This window comes from Enhydra lutris, unplaced genomic scaffold (genome assembly GCF_002288905.1).
Source record: "Enhydra lutris kenyoni isolate GAN:26980312 unplaced genomic scaffold, ASM228890v2 scaffoldscaffold15, whole genome shotgun sequence".
Taxonomy (NCBI): domain Eukaryota; kingdom Metazoa; phylum Chordata; class Mammalia; order Carnivora; family Mustelidae; genus Enhydra; species Enhydra lutris.
In genome coordinates, this window is record NW_019154099.1 from 32,277,555 (window position 1) to 32,289,425 (window position 11,871).

Genomic DNA, 11,871 nt, shown 5'->3' on the forward strand with positions numbered 1-11,871 from the left:
ATACTTCTATAATCCAAACAGTTCCTTGCTGAATATGCTTATCTTGAGAGTTTCATTACCTTCTTCTCTTGGATGACATCCCTAGTAGTATCAGTAGTGTCTTAAGTGTATCTTAAGAGTATTGTAGTGTCTTAAGAGTATTTTAACTGATACTCTCTAGAAGTATTGGTAGTGTCTGAAGGTCTACAGCATTTCATCTGCTATTCCCTCTTCCTTTCAGAAGTCAGCCATTTCCAAAATAAATTCGCTCTCGGGTTCAAAGATTTAGTCAAAATCTAGACAGCTCAGAGGTTTCAGTCTCGGGGCTCATTTGTCATCCTAGACTTTGCAACTCAGCTGACAATTAATAAAATGGCTTGGTTTTATTCCGAACTAAAAGTTCAGCCACCAGCAACACCTGGGAGGGGGAGTCTAGGTGGCAGTGGGCAGAGGTTAGGCGGCATAAAGGAAGTCTAAGGAAACTCCAGGTGTCCTGAAAATCCAAAGACAGTGACTTCCTTGCTGTGCCCAGCCCAGGAGCCTAAGCCAGGCAGTGATGAAGAATCGGGCCTAACCAGGGCAGAGCAGCAAGAGCACCAGCTCAGATAGCAACTGCGGTGTTTCCCCGCAGCTCCTGGGGTCCAGCAGGTCCCCAAGAGAAAGAACACATGTGTGCCCTGCAAAGGAAACAGAAGTTGTACATCGATTGTAGCAGACATTACTGGAAGAGAGAACAACCATATGAAAGAAGTTTAGCGCCTCTTTACATTGCATTCAACTTCCCTTTAAATATTTATGAAGCGCCAGCTATGTGCCTGATCTTGTTGGAAGTCACCGTGGCTCCAGAGGTCTATGGCCCATGAGAATCTGCACAGTATCAGAGTGAATGGCCACCCGTGGGGCTGTTGAGAGTTTCACGTGTCACACAGGAACATCATAGGGCGGGAAGATACCTTCCTGTGTCAGTCATCGTCCTCCAAAGGAAAAGAACCAATAGGATGGATATCTATATCTAAATATCTGTCATTTGATAGATAAAGACTGATTTTAAATTAGCTCACATGATTAGCGGGCGGGTAAGTCCAAAATTTTTGTAGAGCCAGCAGGCTGGAAACTCGAGCCTTGAGTTCTTCTTCTTTGGGAATTCTTCTTCTTTGGGAAACCTCAGTCTTCTGTTCTTTTGACCTTCTGTTGACTGGATGAGGCCCAGCTGCATTATGGAAGATCATCTCCTTTACTAAAGCCAAATAATTGTAAATGTTAATCACATCTTCAAAATACCTTCACAGCCACTTCTGGACCAGCGTTTGTCTAAACAATGGGGCACCAGAGGCAAGCCAAGTTGACATGGAAAATTAACCACCACACCTTCCAAACAGTGTCCTATTTCATGAAACTGAGCTTCTTTTGAGGAAAGATGGCTGTCAGTCAGCAAAAAGCCACAGCTTCATAAGCTGTAAAGAACTGAAACTACATGCATGTAGTGTTAAGAGCGTCTGCAACTGCAGGTTCAGCCCCCTTAGTCACTTGTTCTTCAGATGGACTTGTGGAGTCCAAGCTGTGAATAGATGAGCTCCGGGGGTCTCTCTCTCACAGGGGGTCCCTGTGTAGCTTAGGGACAGGAAGAAGCCCTCTTCATAAACCCAGGTACAGTAGGCATGTGGACACACTGCACTGTATCTAAATGCTCCTTTATTAATGAAGATGTTCTTTATTATTAATTCATCTTTTATGTATCATTTATGTATGACTCCGTTAAGGAGGTATAATGAGATCACAGGGGAGGAAAGCATTTCATAACTAACCTGACAATGCCCAGCCCCCTCCAAAAAATCACTTTTCACACCCACCTATGTACCCCTCTATGCCTTCAGTCTCTAGGCTATATATGAAGAGAGTGTTAAAGGATCGACCTTTTCTACCCATGAATGAGACACAAACCAATGTTGTTCAGCTTTCCAAGGAGAGAGAAAAGATAGTTACCATAAAGACTAGAAACATGACCTCCTCCTCCAAAAAATTCCAGAATGGATTATTAAATAGATTGTTTGTGGACTTTTTAGAGCGAGAACTGACTGCTGGAAACAATATCAGATGACTTCTACCAAGTCATCTCTAACAAAACACTTTTCCTTCTTGGGCTGCATTGCTAATCTCATGCAATGTAGTAATACTGCGTCATAGTATATTATATTTTTACAAGTTCTTTGAGAGCTCAATCATAATATCTTTTTGGACAATTTAGGGAGAGAGGCTGGATTTAAATATCAATTACAGGGGCACATTGTTGGTAGGATAGGTCTATTCAAGATTGTTGATGAATGGAACAATGTCAAAGTGAAGAGAAAGGGGTAGGAACAAGGTTCTGTTTAAGGTCTTTTCTACTAAACTTTTATCAGCAAATTAAATGAATATGCGACAATCATGTTAACAAAATTTATAGATGACACACATCTTGCTGGGCTCACTAATCCAACAAATATGGAATTAACATTCAAAATCATCCACACAGGCTTCAGTAACAAAAAGAAACAAAGAGAGAAAGTAGCAGGGATAAATGTGTATCATACAGTTGCTTAAGATGCAGCTTAGCAGAAGTTCATGTGAAAAATTATCTGGAACTCTGCAGCAGTTGCAAGTTCAAGAAGCAAATAAAATGGAGTATCTGTAACACACGCACACACACACACACACACACACCCCAAATACAATAGCTTTTAAAAGCTGGAAAGAACCCTAGAAATTATTCAAATCAAATCCCTCATTTTACAGAGAAAAGCTGAGCATGCAATCATAGAAACACAGTAACTGATAGTAAAACCAGTATTTATGTCTTATTGTAGACATCAAAACTTTGAGTTGTTTTTATTGTGGTCTTGATTTGCATTTCCCTGATGACTAGTGATGTTGAGCACCTTTCCATATACCTTTTCAATGGCCATCTGGATGTCTTCTTTGGAAAAATATCTATTCAATTCTTTTGCCTACTTTTTAGTAGGTTATTTGTTTTTTTGCTATTAGGGTATAGAAGTTTCTTATGTGTTTTGGATATTAACCCTTATCAAATATAAGATCTGCAAATATTTTCACCCATTCCATAGGTTGCCTTTTCATTTTGTTGATTGTTTCTTTTTCTGTGCAGAAGATTTTTTAGTTCAATATAGTCCCACTTGTCTATTTTTGCTTATATTATCTAAATATCCATTGATGGATGAATAAAGAAAATGTGGTATATACATTAAATGAAATATTATTCAGCCTTAGAAAAAGAAGAAAATCATGCCATTGGGACATGGATGAGCCTGGAGGACATTATGCCAAGTGAAATAAGCTAGACACGAAAGGACAAATACTACATGATATCACTTACCTGTCAAACTCCCAGAAACAGAGCAAAATAGTGGTTCCTAGGGGCTGGAAGTAGGGAGAAATAGAGAGAGGTTAGTCTAAGGGCACAAAGTGCAATTACACAAAATGAATAAATCCTTAGAGATCTACAGTACAGTACAGTGCCTATAGTTAACAATACCATATCATGTACTCAAAGTTTTGCTAAGAGTGTAGGTCTTATGTTCAGTGTTAACACAACTAATAACAACAAATAAAGAAAAAGTTATTTCAATACGCAACGGTTATTTCAAAGAGCATAAGCAAGATTTTGAGGAATACAAAAACAATATAATGGCAAGAGATTTTTAGTTTAGCCTAGCATATAGTAGAATCGCCTAGAGGGGGTTACTATTTGAGGTAGCACGGCAGCTATATTCTTCCCAATACCAAATAGCAAAACTAGGATCTACAAGTAGAAGTTAAAAAGGAAAATTCAGGTGTAGCTATGAAAACCTTTTGAACAACTGAAGCCACCCATTGATGGGAAACAGCACTTCAACAAGAATTGTATTCCCATTCCTGTGATAGATCTAAGCTCTAGGCCCGCTGAAAACAATTGACATAAAAGGGATTCAGAATTTGGGTGAAGAAGGTACAGTAGATGATCTACTTCCTTTCTATTTCTTTTTTTTTTTTTTTAAGATACATTTTTTTGACAGAGAGAGAGAGAGAAAGAGAGCACAAGTAGGCAGAGTGGCAGGCAGAGGGGAGAAGGAGAAGCAGGCTCCCCACTGAGCAGGGATCCTGATACAAGGCTCGGATCCCAGGACCCTGACATCACAACCTGAGCCGAAGACAGGCACTTAACCAACTGAACCACCCAGGACCCCCCTTCCTTTCTATTTCTAAGATTCTATAATTTCAGACAACTGCCTCACCAACTTCTTATGCAAAAATAAACAGGATTTTTTTTCTAATTTCCTCTCCCATTTTCAGGGATCAAAACTTGATTTAATACCTCTAATTTTGGGGTGCCTGGGTGGCTCAGTGGGTTAAAGCCTTTGCCTTCAGCTCAGGTCATGATCCCAGGGTCCTGGGATCAAGCCCCGCATCGGGCTCTCTGCTCAGTGCAGAGCCTGCTTCTCTCTCTCTTTCTGCCTGCCTCTCTGCCTACTTGCGTTCTCTGTCAAATAAATAAATAAAATCTTTAAAAACAAAAACAAAAACAAACCCTCTAATTTTAGAGAACTTACAATCATAATCAATAGCTAATATGCCTTATACATTCCCCATGTGCCAGGATACATGGCAAACAGTAGACCAATGATGCCTTAAATGTCCACATACCTAGTGATTACCAGATTTGGGGGGGAAAAAAAAAGGCAGGATTTTCTTCTTGTTGTTAAATACATGACTAAATGTGAGGGCCATGCTCTCGTTATGATCAAATATTTCCAAAGTGTTTTATAATCATTTTTATTCATTTACTTAAATAAATCCAACGATACAAGTATAACAAGTGAACATTTACTAATAAATCTAGTTTTATAAGTACATTACAATGGAATGAAAAGCCTACTAAAAATCCAGTGCCAATCCACATAATTTAAATCATTTTATTGTACAAATTGATTTTTTAATTATATTGGTTTCTCTCCTGTTCATTCTAATAAAATCATATATTATTGAGCCCTTATGCTAGATAAAAACTGAAGCAAAAAAAAAAAACTGAGGCAATCATTAAGTATTTAGCAAAATCCATAGAATTTTATAATGCAGAGTAAATTCTAATGTAAAATATGGACTTCAGTTTAAACTAATGTATCCATCATCACATCAGTTCTAACAAATACATTACACCAATGGAAACACAGAAGAAACTTCAGAGGTGGGGAGTTTATGGGAACTCTTTGTACTTTTTTTTTCAATTTTTCTGTAAACCTAAAACTGCTCTAAGAAATGAAGTCTGGTAATTAAAAAAAAAAAAAAAGATTGAAGCAGTCACGGGCACCTGGGTGGCTCAGTTGGTTGAGTCTCTGCCTTCAACTCAGGTCATGATCCTGGAGTCCCAGAGTCAAGCCCCACGGCAGGCTACCCACTCAGTGGGGAGTTTGCTTCTTCCTCAGACCCTCCCCCCTCATGCTGTCTCTCTCACACACTCTCTAATAAACAAAATCTTTAAAAAAATAAAATAAAAAATTGAAGCAGTCAAACTTTCATCAGCCCTTTGATTAATTACAATTAAGCCATGCCCCCAAAAGTGTCTATCACCCTTCATTTATCACTGTTTGCAAATATCTCAGCCATAGAAATATAGGGATACTAAAGATAGAAAGAAGCAGCTCTCATTTATAACTGTCCCACTGTGTGACATCATCACAATCTGGAAGCTTAGCTTTCCCCTACCCAATTTAACACAGGACCGGGTGTTTTTAATATATCCCAAGGAGAGTGGGAGGGTTGTTCCATGAATTTTATACATATTTGGACTATCCGATCCCTTTTCCTAAAAGAATCTCCATCATCCTTCCAATTCTTCTAGCCCTCTAACTAGACATTATATCAACCCATCCCAACTGGCCCCAAGGACTCATGTTGTATGCACAGTGAAAGTAGCTGTCAACAGGCCTGAAGTGCCTGTCACGTGCAAGGCCCTGAGCCGGGTTCTGGGGACACTGCCGTGTCTAAGGCAGGCAGCCTTCCTCTCCTCGGCAGAGAAGGAAAACATCACACGAATTTTACAATAAATAAACAACCCTATGTTTATCACACTCACAGTGTTCACACAAAAAATACCGATTGAATGAATGAATTCAACTGATTAAGAACATGGATTCAGTTTCACTTTTCCCCTTCTACCTACTACCTAGAAAATGTTTACTAAGAAAAAAAATAGCATAGACAGAATAACGTGTGCATATCCAAAGTGCTTAAACTGAATATGTTTAAAATATTGATGTAATCACTTAGTTGATGTCCTAAGTTTCAAATAAGCCCTATTTTTTTTTTTTTTAATTTAAGAGGAGTATTTTTCCCTGGTTAGCAGCTTCAAGTGACCAGATGACTATCCTGCGTGTTTTGTGAGAGCACCTCAGGAAGGCTGACTATGTGTGTTAAGTATTTAAATGTTCTGACCAAACTTCTGATGTTCGGTTCAGAGGAGTAGCGAGGGAACTCTCTGTTCTGTCAGCAGGATAAGGCAGTAACTGCGCACCCTGTCCGAGAACATCAAAAGGCATGTGTTTGTTTGGTTTTCTGCCAGCTCTTTCCAGCTACTCAGGTGAGGCTCAGAGTTGAACATACCCAGGGAGAGAGCGGCAGGTGTAGGCAAGGGAGTGATTAAAACGACGGAATGTATCCAAGTGGTGCAAGGAGGGAAATGAGGACATGAGTGGGGCCTTCTCAAAATAGCACTTGAAGACATAGGATTATGCTTCACTGTTCTTTTCTCCTCAAACGAGGTGTTCAGGGAACCAACAGAGCACATAACAGGGTTTCTAACCAAGAGGGAATAATAGAAAGATCATTTCCCACCTCTCGCCTTTGCCGTCTCTCAGTGCGTCTCTCGCCTCCTTTATTAACATGACATGCCTGGAGCCCGCTGCTTCAGGGCTACCGGAAGAACAGAGCCTTTTCGGCTTCCCCTGGATTAATCAATATTCCTTTCACTTCAATTCTCTTTCGACCTTCAAAAAAGTAACCTTTGTGGGTGACTTGTACGCTTGCTGGTGTGAAAGGGGCTGGATTGCTGGATTTGATCATCATATTATTTCTATTTCCGTCTGGCTAAACACTAAAATCCTAACTCCAAAGTGAGAACAAAAAGCAGGTCCTTATTCCTCTAACCAAAATAGTTCCTTAACAGGGAAACGAGACTCAAGAGATACGAGTAAGACAAAAACCAGTGTTGATTATATTTCCAATGACCCAATTACAATGAGAAGGAGTCGTATCACCGCCCCTGACAGTGACCTGTGCTGGTAACCTGGAGGAAGGTAGGCACCTGTCCCAGGCGTCCCGCCCAATACTTCCACATCAATCTCTTTGGCCCAAACTCAGTCATAGGGCCACAGCCTCCCTGTGGGACCACCAGGTGGGGGGCAGCACAGCAACCAGCAGGTTCAAGAACACATCGTCCAGACAATGGGAAGTGTCTGTCCCCTTAGTCTCAAGGCATGTGAAAGTCCCCAAAGGATCCTTCTATTCATACCATCCTGCTCAAAGGAGAGTATCCCGGGAGCTGTCACTGTGCTAACTCTCGGCTTACGAATCTGACTCTCTTTCTCTTTCTTGCCAGCCCCACTTCACCGTCAACTTCAAGCCTTCACAGCACAGAGGCCATTCCATTTTATTTTTGTATCTGAAACACGTGAGTTTGCTCAGTAAAACTTTGGCCAGTGCATGAATGAGTCAGTGCGTGAACAGCTAAACTGGACTGGGGAATCTGAGGGAAGACGTGAAGAAGACATATGTTCCAAGGATCTAATTTGCCCAATTGGCTTATTTTGTTTTTTTTTTTTTGGAAAAATCACATTTATTTAGCTTTTCATTTTTTCCCACCTCAAATTGTTTTATCCAGTGGGAAGAGAATTTTTAAAAATTTTAATATTTAGAATTGCTAAATTTTCAATCCGATGCCCTGATAAAATCTTTTCTCTGAAGGCCCAGTGAACATAAATATGAGAGTGGTTTATGTCCTCCCTATCTTCAAAAATGTTTACGATGTGCTTATCCACAAGCACTGGGTGGGAGAAATCCTTCCAGAAAAGCTGAACAAACAGGGATTCCTATCAGCTACTTATCATCTAGCTCAAGCTATTTAGCATGAGACTATAAACAGATCCCATACATTTTCCTCCTTTGCAGATATAGATCAATAATAATGCCTTTGGGTGATTTGTAATATATAATAACTTAAAGTTCTATTTTTTTACTGTCTCACATGTAAAATGGTGTAGATACTATAATATGCCACCTTTTCAGCGAGAAATCATGGGCATGTCAACTGTCTTTTTCATGACATTATAACCCTCTAGCTTCCTTTCATTGATATGAATTAATAGCAAGTAGAGGTATTGATCGTCTTCAGTTTTCTGAAACGTGCTGTGGGATGCTACTGCAGAAAGCGGGGATAAGCTTCACTTTCCACAAAATGTCGAATGCTTGGCCAACCACTTTCGAGATACTGTATTGGTACAATGATGAGTAAATATGCAAGGCAAAGTTTTAGCTTGTGTTTAAATAGGCCGTCAGGAAATAAAGAACTCTGTTGGTTTTGCATCTGTCTTGCTTTTGAGACTGGAGATACGTATATGATGGAGGAAGAGTAGCACCTAGTGGTAATAAGTATCCGCTGCACCCACTAAGTAGCCGATGGAAGCGTTCCAGAAAGTAGTTCAGCCACATTGTGAAAAATGAAATTTGTGTTTCAGGCATTTTTAAATGCTGGCATCTTCGATTCCTCAGATGGGTGTTTATCATGTCAATGAAAGAATCTGAGTCAACTCTATATGCTTGAATATTTCCAGATAAAATGTAGAGACAATCAATATAGCCAAGAATTTAGTAAAAGACCCTAGGGGTGCCTGTTTGGCTCGGTCAGTTAGGGGTCAGACTCTTGAACTTGGCTCAGGTCTTAAGCTCAGGATTGTGAGTTCAGGTCCCACAATGGGCATGGAGCTTACTTTAAAACAAACAAACAAACAAACCCTAAACTTCCCAAACTTTTTACAGGTACCTAAAGTATATATGGTAAAAGGTACAGGTTAAAATAATATATTTCTTAGATGACTTCAGATTTTATTTAACAATTACTTGTTTTGAAACGAATATTGCTTTCTTAAGCAATGAGTTAGTATTTCGCTGAAATTATTCAAAGAACTTATAGTACATTTCTTCTTTTTTAAGATTTATTTCTTTATTTGAGAGAAAGGGCAGGGAGAGGGGCAGGGGGAGAAAATCCTCAAGCAGACTCCCCACTGAGCTCGATCCCAGGTCCCTGAGATCATGACCATGAGCCAAAATCAAGAGTCGGACATTTAACCGACTGAGCCACCCAAGCACTCCGGAAGTATATTTAAATAGCTATGCTGAACGTCTCTTTTCTTTCAGTGATGGATAAGCACAACACAGTATTTTACACCCTTTGGACATAAAATAAATTAATAATTGAGGATTAAAAACTTGTATAGTGGAAACTAATTTTAATTATATAGCTTAGAGTTTGGATGACATTGACAGAGGTAAGGAGAAATCATTGGTAAAAGTATGAATAATCATTTGTGTGTACCGTTATTCCTATACTAAATATAAATCCAACTGAAATTTTATTCCCCTAGTGGGGTATAATCATAAGAGTATGTCATTTGTCCATGAGACCCTGATAGGAAAAGACAGAACCGTGAAATTCAAATTGCACTAAACATTTTGTTTTGATTCCCCAGGCTCTTTTTCTAGTAGCAGACACCACACACACACACACACACACACACACTCAGGCCAATCATCATACCCTGCCCATTGGTCTTTGCGATTATTCCAAGGTTGTCCATTCAAAGTGCAGCTTCCAGCAGAGACACCTTCAACCAGAGCTGGAAGGGAAGTCCCTTCTTTCCCCTTAGGTGGTCAACTGTAAGGGGCAATGCTTGAGCCAAGAGCAGCTTCTCGCAGCAGAAAATGAAGTCCAATAACAAGACACATAGCCCTTAACACATGAGTCTCTCATTCTCTGGCTCCTGTTTTAAGTTCCTGTTTCTCCTCCCAGTTTCTCTTCCCATATCTCTTTGACACAAAATCTACTTCATGATATGTTTCCACAACCTGAAGAAAACTGACTCGTACCGCATTTCTGAAATAAGATGTAGCTCTGCTCATGCCACCACGCTGGTCAGAAAATCTCCACTGCTTTCCATTGCTTGAAAAATAATCTCCAAGTGCTTCTGACTTTGTGATTCGGCTCTAATCTACCTTTCCAGCCTCATCTCATTCAATCTAGTGAAACTGTTCCTTATTTCTTCAAAACACCTATGATTTATTCTCATTCACTCTGCCCCATGAAAATTATTTTCTACCTCCAGACAGACACCCCTGTTTCCACCTTCTGAAATTGTATCCACTTTTAAGATCAACCACCAATGACTCATCTTCTAGAAACCCTTCCTCATTACCCCACGAATCAGCTAAGGTGAGGGTCAGCTGCCTATAAATGAAAATGTAAAATTATAATCGTTTAAAGAAGTAAGAAATTTAATTCTTGCTCATGTAAAAGGAGTCTGGAGGTAGGGATTCCTGGCGGTTACAACGGCAACACAGACACCAATATATTAGTGTCTGTGCTACACTAACAAATTAGCACTAACTTAACAGCTCCAAACAATGCACTTTTATTATCTCCCAGTGTCTGTGAGTGGGGAGTCAGGCCTTGGCTTAGCTACGAGGCCTCTTAAGGCTTAAACCAAGGTGTTGGCTGGGCGGTAACGTCATCAGGAGCCTGGCGGGGGGTGGGGGGCGGGGGGGGCCAGGGATCCACTTCCCAGCTCCCTCAGAACTGAATTTTTGGTAGAATTCATTTCTTTGTAGCTGTAACATTCATCAAGCACTACTTTTTCAAGGACAGCAACAGAGAGAAAAGAGTCTCTGCTGCTTGGAGTCTCTGAATTCAGGGAAGGCATAGGCCCTCTCCCCTGATTAGGGCAAATCTACCCAAAATAATCTCCTTTCTGATGAACTCAAAGTCAACTGATAAGGGACCTTAATTACATCTACAAAATTCTTTCGCCCTTGCCCTATAAGGAAGTGTTGTTGTGGAAGTGATATTCCACCTCCTTTGCCATGTCCCACTGATTAGAAGAAGCAAGTCACGGGTTTCATCCTAACCCAATGAGAGGGGATTCTATAAGGGCATGACTCATCAGGGGCTACTCAGTATTGTCCACACAAGCAGGGACCGGGGTCCTCAATTTTTCTGCTCTACCCTATCACTAGCCTCCAACCTCAAGTTCCCCTCATGATGGAAGAAGGTGCTAGAGCTCTACCCATCATGTCCTCCTAAAACACTGCAGAGATGAGGAAAGAAATAGAGCAAGAAAGAGTATTCCTCCCACCTGAGTCAGTCGCCTGTAAGCAGAAGTCCAACATGTTCACTTAAACCTCTTCAGGCTCAGCTGCTGGCAATAAGAAGTGCATTATCTGTAAAGGAGTTATTAAGAAGCAATAAAGCATTAAAGTCAGCCTGCTTTTTGTTGTCACCAACCACCAGCAATTCTAAACAATCCAGTGACAGAATACTCCTTCCCAAAAAACACTTTACTGGTGGTCTAAATTGTAAACAACTGGTGTGATTACAGTTGAGTTTTAATAATATACTATATAGGGATGCGTGGGCGGCTCAGTCAGTTAAATGTCTGCCTTCAGCTCAGGTCATGATCTCAGGATCCCGGATCAAGCCCCACCTTCAGGTGGTCCCTGCTCAGCTGGGAGTCTGCTTCTGCCCCTCCCCCATCGTGCTCATGCACTCTCTAATAAATAAAATCTTTTAAAAATAATAATATATGGGGGCGCCTG

At 40.4% G+C, this 11,871-nt stretch overlaps 1 long non-coding RNA gene across 1 annotated transcript; it reads right to left on the minus strand.

Moving 5' to 3' along the window:
- Positions 1-243: 243 nt before the first annotated feature.
- On the minus strand, positions 244-11,489 carry LOC111147060. Its single transcript, XR_002640588.1, has 3 exons — positions 11,412-11,489; positions 3,350-3,393; positions 244-1,216 (listed from the first exon to the last, which is right to left on the minus strand). It is a non-coding gene; the product is annotated as an uncharacterized LOC111147060 (long non-coding RNA).
- Positions 11,490-11,871: the final 382 nt, after the last annotated feature.